A 9,937-nucleotide genomic window follows, 5' to 3' on the forward strand; every position below is an offset into this window, starting at 1 on the left:
GTTGTCACAAAATCCCACGGCACACCCGGACTTGCCTCACGGCACACCAGTGTGCCGCGGCACACCGTTTGGGAACCACTGCCTTAGAGGAAGGAGCCTCACTGTTATCTGCCTGAAGCAAAAACTGGATAACCATCTTATCTCCTTCCACTTATAATACCTGAGAATAATAATAATTGATGTCACTAGATTTGTGAAAGCATTTGACTTCAACTGCACCATGGAGCTTGACAGTTATTCAAACAACACAATTGTGTTTTTTTTTTAGAATTAGCACCAAACATTCATGTTGCAAAGCACATCCATGTTAATGTTTTGTATATATCTATGTGATTTGTGATAACATTCATAAAGTGCATGTACAAATACTCCAAAATGTATTGGTCGAGCTTTAATTGCTTCAAAGTTACTCCTCACAAAAAATGTAATTAAATCGATTTATACAGATTGCAATTACCAGAAGGTAATGTTGATTAGGAACAACAGTAACTGGTATGAATTATATACAATTAATAGTACAATGTTTATATAAGCAATTATTAAGACAATCAAGCGACTTTCGTCAAGCACAGCAAGTTATGAATGTTGTTTTCTTGTTATGCACGGGCACTTCAAGCCGTTGGGATAAAATGCAAATAAAGAAACCATTATTTGGTTGTCAGCCAAAAGGAAATATGACCCGCATGCATTTTCTATGGAATTCTATGGGAAAACGTTTTTTTTCAAAATGTAAAAAAATATATTTATAGTGTGAACCCAAATATAATACTAAATATTATTAAAGGAGAGGTGTCATGGCCATTTCCACTGATCATAATTCCATTGTTGAGGTCTACTAAAATAGATTTATACTGTGCATTTTTCCAAACTCACATTGGTTTCTCATACAGCATCTCTGTAAACTACTTGTATTCACTGAATTTCACTATCTGCCTTTAACGGCTCGTTGTAGCTCCAAAAGCTCCAGCCCCCACCCTCCCTGTGAGCACAGTGTGCTCTGATTGGTCGAGACGTTGTGAATCGCGCTGAGCTCCGTGGAGGTGTTGTTTCCTTGTTTAGGATACACAGCGAAACACATCCTGAGCACACACAAAGTCACATCCGAAGTAAAAACAATAAGTGTGGCTTGATATTGAGTAAGAAAAAGGTTGATAAACGCTGTGAGAATGGGTCTGCAGAGAGAATTTTGCCGCGATCCCAACTGTCTGTTATCAGCCTGCAGCCAGGGAGGAGAAATCAGCTGAGCTGCCTGCTCCCTGCACACAGATGTGTGTGTGAGGAAGTCCGTGGATCGGTCAATTTGGACCAATCAGCGGGGGCTTAACGTAACGGCTCCGCGGACGTAACATAACGGCTCTTCGGGATTGGTCCATTTCGTTCCGGGTACCGCTTGACATCATGCCGTACCCGGAACGAAATGGAAGACTCAAATGGGCAGTGACGTATCTCCAACGAGGCGTTTTGGGGAGGTATTTTCTGTGTTAGAGTTGTACTCGCTACAGGGTGTACTTTGAGGGTTTTGACTCTGCACACCGTTTACATGCATAAAAACCTTCATAACACACAAGGGGACGGGTAATAACCGGAAAAGCATGACACCTCTCCTTTAAGTGATTTTTCTTAACCAAAATGACAAAAACGGCATAAAAACACATATTATTCTAATACGGGTCCTTTTTGACCCACTTATGGAAGAGTGTAGGGTCCAGTCACTCGTGCATCTAAGGGTTAACAAAAAAAGGAGCAAGGCAGCTTCCTATTCTGGAAACAGTAATGCAAACGCCTGTCGCTGTGTTCCTGAGCACTGTTGGGTAAAGCTCTGCAGTGTAGGCGTACATCAGGGATGTACCGTTGGTGATAACAAGTTTACCCAGCATCTCCAGAGCGACAGCCAGCTCTGATAAAGCTGAAACGTAAGAAATTGATTAACAACAGAATAGAATTAAAACAATACCTGCCCCTAAATGATCTACTCTGTGAATTATTAACTGTATTATGTTGGCCCAGGTTTTTACAAGGTAGAATAATGCATTGAATAAAAAATATTATATCTCTGTATCCGGCGCAAGTCTGACAATGTTATATTAGTGCATTGCTGAATCCGTGGAGTACTCTATTACCCCATTCACACCAACGGTGTTTCAGGGCCGGTTCGGAGCTGGAGCTTGAAAAGCACCGGGTTTTCCTGTTCACACCGCAGCGGAGCAGCCTCTAAGCTCCGGAATCCGGTTCGTTTCGAGCACCAAAAAGTTGTCCGTCTAGAAGCAAGAACCGCATACGTCACGCTTACGTCGGAGGGGGCGAGATTAACCTGAGCTAACAGTTAAGGCGAGTACGGCAAATAAAAGTTGTAACAAGCAGTAGTGCTGAGCAAAGTGACTAGAACGCAACCACACACTTGTAAAAAAAAAACACGCTTTATAAAGTCAGGCAACACTAACCAGGCTTCGTGTGATTCTGTTTATTTGTACCTTACTTTGACCATCCGTTCGCTGTTATTGATCATTGTGGAGAGCAGGCAGACGTTTTGTTTGTTATTATAGCAGCTATCGGATGGAATCAATACATGGGCTGCACAGGTTGTCATGTCCGACTATCACAAGTAGAATCATAATGAAAAATACGCCGGTAAAAAGTGCCTGTAGAAAACGGCTTAGCAAGTAGTCAGTTTAGCTTCGGTTGCTATGCTAACATCACCCATGTTATACCAGAGAAACTTTCATAACAGCGTTGTGATGCCAAACAGCGTCAATTCAGACTGACACCAAACAGCGTCAATTCAGACTGACACACATTCACTTAAGGGGAACTGGGGATATGTATCAGCTGTTTGTGTGACAGTCAGACAGTGAATACTTTAGAGCCGTGTGAGCTAACCCGGAGCTAACGGGAGAATACACTCCCGTGGAAGAGCAGCCAGCACTGCAGCGGTCGGTAAATGCCGCTGAAACACATTAATAAACAATGAACCACGGCACTCTGGAGAAAAGTATAAGGTTGGAGAAGTCGTTATTTAATTTAATCTGGCTTCGTATGATTAAAAGCAACACGATCATCGACCCGACGCAGTCCCCCCCCCCCGTTGTTGTTGTAGTTAGCGCCGTTGGGGAGAAAATCAGCGACGTAAACTGTGACGTCATGACGCAGCAGCGGCAGCACCAGTCGGGCTCTGAGCGGTGTGAACAGAGCGGGAGCTGAACCAAAGAACCGGTTCTGAACCAGAAAAGCTCTAGCACGGAGCTAGAACGGGAAAAGCTTTGGTGTGAAAGGGGTATAAGACTGAAAGCATTTGCTTGGAAGCATTGCAGTACCATGATGCACCACATCATGACACTGCTTACTTTGAGGCACCAGTTGAATAAGATACAGTGGCCCGTTCTCATTTCATCAAATTCCCCTCCTCGACTCCTATCCTCGAGACTTAGTCCCGCCCACAGGAGATGCGAGCGGAGGAGCCGAGGAGAGAGGAGGGGAAGCAGCAGGCGGTTAGAGAAATGAGAACTCCTCTCCTCTGAGCAGTCATTTTAAAGAGACGTCCATTAATGATGACAGGAGGCACAGCAGCCCTCTGTCTGATGGACAGATGTGTTCATGATGACTTATATATTTACTTTTAATTAATTAACAGTGCGGTATAATGAGACAATAACAGGCTACAGATGCGGACACACACACACACACACACACACACACCACACACACACACACACACACCACACACACACACACACACACACACACACACACACACATGTATATATTTATATAAATATATACAATTTCAGAATCAAACAGAGCACTCTCATAATAACGTAACACTCGCATCCGTGCGCCTGTCGGGGAGGGCGGCCGGTCGTCCCGGCGTCAAGCAGACGCGCGCGAGTCCTCCGAAATGAGCTGTTTGTCATTTCTATCATTTTCGCGTCCCAGACTCCCAGATCCTCCGGCAGCGACCCGGAAACGGATGTCGGCACGCCGTCTCGAAGGAAAAGTAATTTCTCTAAAGGCTCGTCGAGGATCGATTATCGAGGAGGCTGTCTGGAGGAGCCGTAACCGAGGATACACTGATTTAGAGGAGAGAGGAGTCTCTCTGGAGGAGCTATAACCGAGGGTACAAAGATGTAGAGGAGAGAGGAGAGAGGAGTCTCTCTGGAGGAGCTATAACCGAGGGTACACTGATGTAGAGGAGAGAGGAGAGAGGAGAGAGGAGAGAGGAGTCTCTCTGCAGGAGCTATAACCGAGGGTACACTGATGTATTCTCCGGAGTCGATTTCAGCCAACAGTGATGTTTAAAAGAGGCGTGACGCATGGCTGGAGTTATGTCAACGAAGCACAGCTCTGCAAACTGTTCCCGTATAAGTTATTTAAGATGATCAAATGTGCATCAGACTTTCTGCCCTTTACTGTTTGTTTACTCACTAATCACATGTCCCCTGGATGTTAGGCTATTTTCTATACAACTGCTTTCATTGTGACGCGATGTTTACAGTGAGAACAGCTGCTGAGGTCAGTGCAGAAAGCAGAACAGTGTTTATAATATATATCGCTCAATAATATATGTAACAGGCCTATATTTCACACTTTATTTGTAGGCTTTAGGAGATATCTACAAATAAGATAGTGGTGCACTGGCTCTCGGTAAAATACGCTTAAAAAACAAAGATCAAGTTCCTTAAAAGTTATTGGGAAGACAGGCGGGTCTCAGTAGCTTAAAGGGCCCATGTCATGGCCATTTCCACTGATCATAATTACATTGTTGAGGTATACTAAAATAGATTTATACTGTGCAATTTTCCAAACTCACATTGGTTTCGCATACAGCATCTCTGTCAAGCATGTGTATTCAGCAGTATTCACTTTCTCCACTAAACGACTCGTTGGAGCTCTTGCCCCCCCCTCCCTGTGAGCCTAGTGTGCTCCGATTGGTCAGCTCGGCCACTCTGTTCTGATTAGTCAACCACCAGAGAGGCTGCGCCCATGTCTAAATGGCTGCTCTCAGCCGAACATCAGTCTTATCATGGCGTCGGTACAGCCGTATATTTTATATACATATATATATTTTTAACTGTTGTTATAGAAGAGTGTGACGGCCCCAGGGCCTTTGTCTTACGATGGGGTGGAGCTGAAGAGGCTAATCAGCGCGATCACGGACACCTGGCCGGAGCCGAGGTGCTAGCCAGCTGCCGGGAGTCACACGGCAGCCTCTCTCTCCCTCCAAGCAGCACTGCAATCCTCTTCCCTGACCACGTATCTCTGCATTTACCACAATAAATGTGCCGTGGTTTTGTAAACTCGTGTATGTCTCCTTGTCTTTCCGTTGTGGCCTACGAGCCGGTCATAACAAAGAGTACGTTATTTTTACCCGTTATAAACTACTACTGTTTGATGAGAAATCAAATCATGGTTTGCTATATATAGTATTTCCATTAAACTTTATTTTTAGAAATGTACAAAATGAACGTAAATATACATATATACACGGTATATCGTCAATCACTCCCCGTTGTCGGCATCTTGCCTATAGCAGCCGGGGCTTTTTAGGACGAGGCCTCAGTGTGGTAGTCCGGTCCCCGTCATGTATTGTCCGGCAGGATCTGGCTGGACGAAATCAAATGCAAATCACAAAATATTAGAGAAACTTAGTTGTTTTAGATTCGTTAGTAGTAGTTGTGGTAGGAGTGTGGATCTATCTAATCAATCTAATGAACAGCTTGCCAGCTAATATGCTAACCTAGCTTTGTTTACCTTGGTAGCTAACGTTAGCTCGGAGGAACGGCAACTATAATGTAGAGTAATAAAACTACTATGAACAAAAGCTAGTGGTTCATATTAGGCTAGCAATAACGTGTTTATAATTGCAATGTTATACGGGTAGTCTGCTACGTTCGGTCATACATTGTAACGGTCATGAATACATTGTTTTGCGCTAGCATACAGCTAGCCTCGAGCTATACATGCAGTATATGTACTGTCACAATGTACAGTAAATCACCCGGAGTATACTGTATGAGTATTCCGTGTGTGTGACTGCAGACATTCTCCTGCCATGACAAACATGTAAGGCCATCTGCTGACATTGTAGTTGATATATTTAAACGCTAGCAACGTAGCATCACAAAAATGTTTTTCCGACCAAACCTAGCTCTAGCTCTAGCTCCGTGTGTTAGATCGGTTGCATACACGCTACGCCAGCTATAATGTAATTACGTTTCGCGACTGACCGCACGGCAAATCACCCGGAGTATACTGTCAATAGGTATTTTGTGTGTGAATGCAGACATTCTCCTGCTATGAGATACATGTATGCAAGGCCATCTGCTGATATTAGAGTTGATATATGGAAACTCTAGCAACTTAGTTAGCACAGTTAGCACTGTGTCAATGGCTTAGCAGTCCAACACAGTTTACACATTTAAACAGTCTTGTTTGATAAATACACAAATAACAATGCAAACTTACAGGTTGTGTACCCGGATCTTCCCCTGCTCCAAACGGTCCAAACAAGCTGTGCATATCCGGCCTCAAACTGGGCAATGTTTTGGAAGCTTTCGTCTGTGAAATGGCGGTTCTTCGAACCTCTGGAGGAACACACCGCTGCTGGTGTGGCCATAGCTCTTCGGGATTGGTCAACCCTAACCCTAAATGGAAGACTCAAATGGGCAGTGACGTATCTCCAACGAGGCGTTTTGGGGAGGTATTTTCTGTGTTAGAGTTTTACTCGCTACAGGGTGTACTTTCAGGGTTTTGACTCTGCACACCATTTACATGCATAAAAACCTTCATAACACACAAGGGGACGGGTAATAACCGGAAAAGCATGACATGGGAGCTTTAAGGTAGTATCTGACATATAAATGGTCAAAAATGGTACATTCTCCGTTAGCTTACGAGCTCCATGTTCAAGTGATCAACTATTCCTTCGCAATGTAGCATCACATTGGATATGCGCTTAAGTTGCCCTAGATTGGAATTTTTCCGATCATTCCCCTAGGAGGAGTTTGCAAGAATGTGCTTAAAATGCATGAAAAACGCACATTTTTCAAAATGGCCGACTTTTTGGGGGGCGGGGCTAATGAAAAGCAATTTGAAATATGTGTGCAATCATAATAGCAATGTGTATACAGCGTTTCGTGAATATCGGAAAAACTATATGCGAGCAGTTTGGAGCAATTTGCGACATGTAAATCGTCAAAAATGGTGTATTCGCTGTTAGCTTACGACCTCCACGAGTGATTTTTCAAAAATGTGCTCCTCAATTAAGTATCATATTGGATAGGGGCTGAACCTGTCCTGCATTGGAATTTTTCCGATCATTCCCCTAGGAGGAGTTCGCAAGAATGTGCTTAAAATGCATGAAAAACGCACATTTTTCAAAATGGCCGACTTCCTGGGGGGCGGGGCTAATGGAAGCTATTTACAAATATGTCCGCAATTCCATGAGGAATAGAGTGGCGAAGTCACGCCCATCTACTTCCGGGCAATGGGACCTTATTTCGGAAAAATTATGCATTGAAGTCAATAGGGAGAGAAAACTTATCTTTCGATCCCGTTTGAATTGTGCCATGAATTACACATATGATGTTTGTCAATCTTAAAAAATCATTTCCATGTCAAAAAAGTCACAGTTTGTCTTAAAACTGTTGAAATATAAGACTTTGAAAAATACGCAACTAGAAAGACTACAAATCCCAGAGTCGTAAGTGATGTCATAACTGATTTATTCCCTCCACTAAATATAAGAGATAGCTAAAATAAATGTACTTACTGTACTTACTTACTTTAACAAGATGCCTGTGTGCTTTGTACCAGGTTGTTATCATTCCAGTAATAATACCTCTTGCTCATTCTTTCGCTTCCCGTCTGATAAAAGGACCAGGAGTCGCTGGATCAAACACATCAGGTAAAATACATGTTGTGCATGGAACATAGTCAAGTTAGCTACCTAGCTACAGTAGTAGCAAGCACGTTAGTTAGCCTTGCCATTTTTATTAGCCTTAACATGAAGTAACATAAGTAAACCAAAATGTTAAACAGTAAGAGTAGTCATGATGGTAAGTATTTTGTGAAACCTTTGAAGAGTACTGTCACACCGGTTTAAGCCCGGGTACACCCTCCACTGGGGTCCCAGGGGCCGATGCTAATGTAGGCTAACGCTACATTAGCATTGGCGATCTTTTTTCTACTTCATGCTATCTGCACAAATGGTTAACATTAGGCGCGTTCACACCAAGTACTTTTCCCACAGTAGTTCCTGAGAACTTTAGTTCATGAGAGTTATTTTAGTTCTGACGAACTAAAGCAGATCGCGTTCACACCAAAATGAGTTCCTGGGGGTGGATTAGGCAAATGAGCCGCTGACGTCACTTATTCTTCTTCTGCTTAGGTTTTCCTGGCAGGCTGCAAACAACTTCACGGCGAGTACAGTAGGTGGCGGTATGCACCTTAAAGTTGCAATCCGCCAAAAAAACCGAGAGAAGAAGAAAAAAAACTTCCGCTTCCGCTGGATGCTTCTGTTTACCTTCCGACCTCAGACACGGTATGGAGTTGACGTTTTGATGGTCGTGTTATACAGCTTCGTAACGGAGTTATTTAAGCCAATAACTCAGCCACAAATACAAATACAGATCGACCATTCAAATGCAATAGAAATGCTGAGTCGGAGGCGAAGGCGGTTAAGAAGCCTTAACAAAAGGATTAGACGACGAAATCACACGCTATGGACATGTTTCGCCGTTGTACAGCCGAGGATGATGGCCGTTATCACGCCCAAAGAACAGCAATGGTACGTTCATTAAATCACATTAATACTATCTAATGTAGGATTTATGGAGTTATGTAGGGCTAATTTGTGTCTTTGTATGTGTTCCAGATATGCGAATACTACGGAACTCAGGGTGAGTCGGCCTGGTGGGAGGTGGTGCCAACGTGTGCAGTGGATCGAAGATTTCCGAATGTCCAAGGGCTCTTTTCAACTCCTCTGTATTCGCCTGGAAGCAACGTTGTGGAGAGGCATCTGAACAGCATGGAAATTGTAAATTGACAATAAAGCTAATATTTTGTACAGTGCATTTGGTTCTCTTTTATTTACCAGTCAACAGACACAATTACAATAGTGCAAAGATTAAATGTCAGTATCAAAACAGTACTCATACTGTATATTTGTATATTAATGAGTATATTATGTTAAATGTGTGTTAAAGACAATGGGATGAGGTTGAAAGCTCTTTAAAAACGTTTGCATACATACATGTTAAGCATGCACACCTGAAGAACTACGTTACACACACACAGGTTAGTCTGTGTACCGCTGCACTGCTGCTGGTTTAAACAAAGACAGTCATGATGCTAGTGCCGTGCATGTAGGTTCTCTTTTATTTATCAGCAGCAGATCAATAAGTGTCAGTAGTATCAAAACAATATAATAACAGTGGCAATATATATATATAAATATATATATATATATATATATATATATATAATAACAATAGGTAGGCTCAGCAGCAGACACACCTTTGTGCAAAGTTAGGTGTCAGTATTAATAACAGTGGCATATATATAATCACAATAATACAAAATTAACTGTCCCAGGTGTAGGCAATTTGGGGTGAAGTGTCTTGCCCAGGGACACAACGACATCCTGACTGCAGTGGGGTTTGAACCTGTGCTCCCCTGATCCGAACACCAACGCACCAGACCACTGCACCACACGCCTCCCAACAAGTCATTGTACAGTTTATCAACGACAAGTTTTTCTTAATTTTTGTATTGAAGGCCTGTTGGATTTAATCAGCTCGCTTAGCACTGCCAGAAGCCCAGCCAGAAAGGTATTTTGTTGCTCCACCTCGATTCCTGGGCCTTGTGTGAATGCAGCAGCCGTTCGTCGTGCATCTCCTTGGCACGCAGGTCCTCATTCTCCTTGCTGACCATGGCACGGCGG

This window comes from Trematomus bernacchii, unplaced genomic scaffold (genome assembly GCF_902827165.1).
Source record: "Trematomus bernacchii unplaced genomic scaffold, fTreBer1.1, whole genome shotgun sequence".
NCBI lineage: Eukaryota > Metazoa > Chordata > Actinopteri > Perciformes > Nototheniidae > Trematomus > Trematomus bernacchii.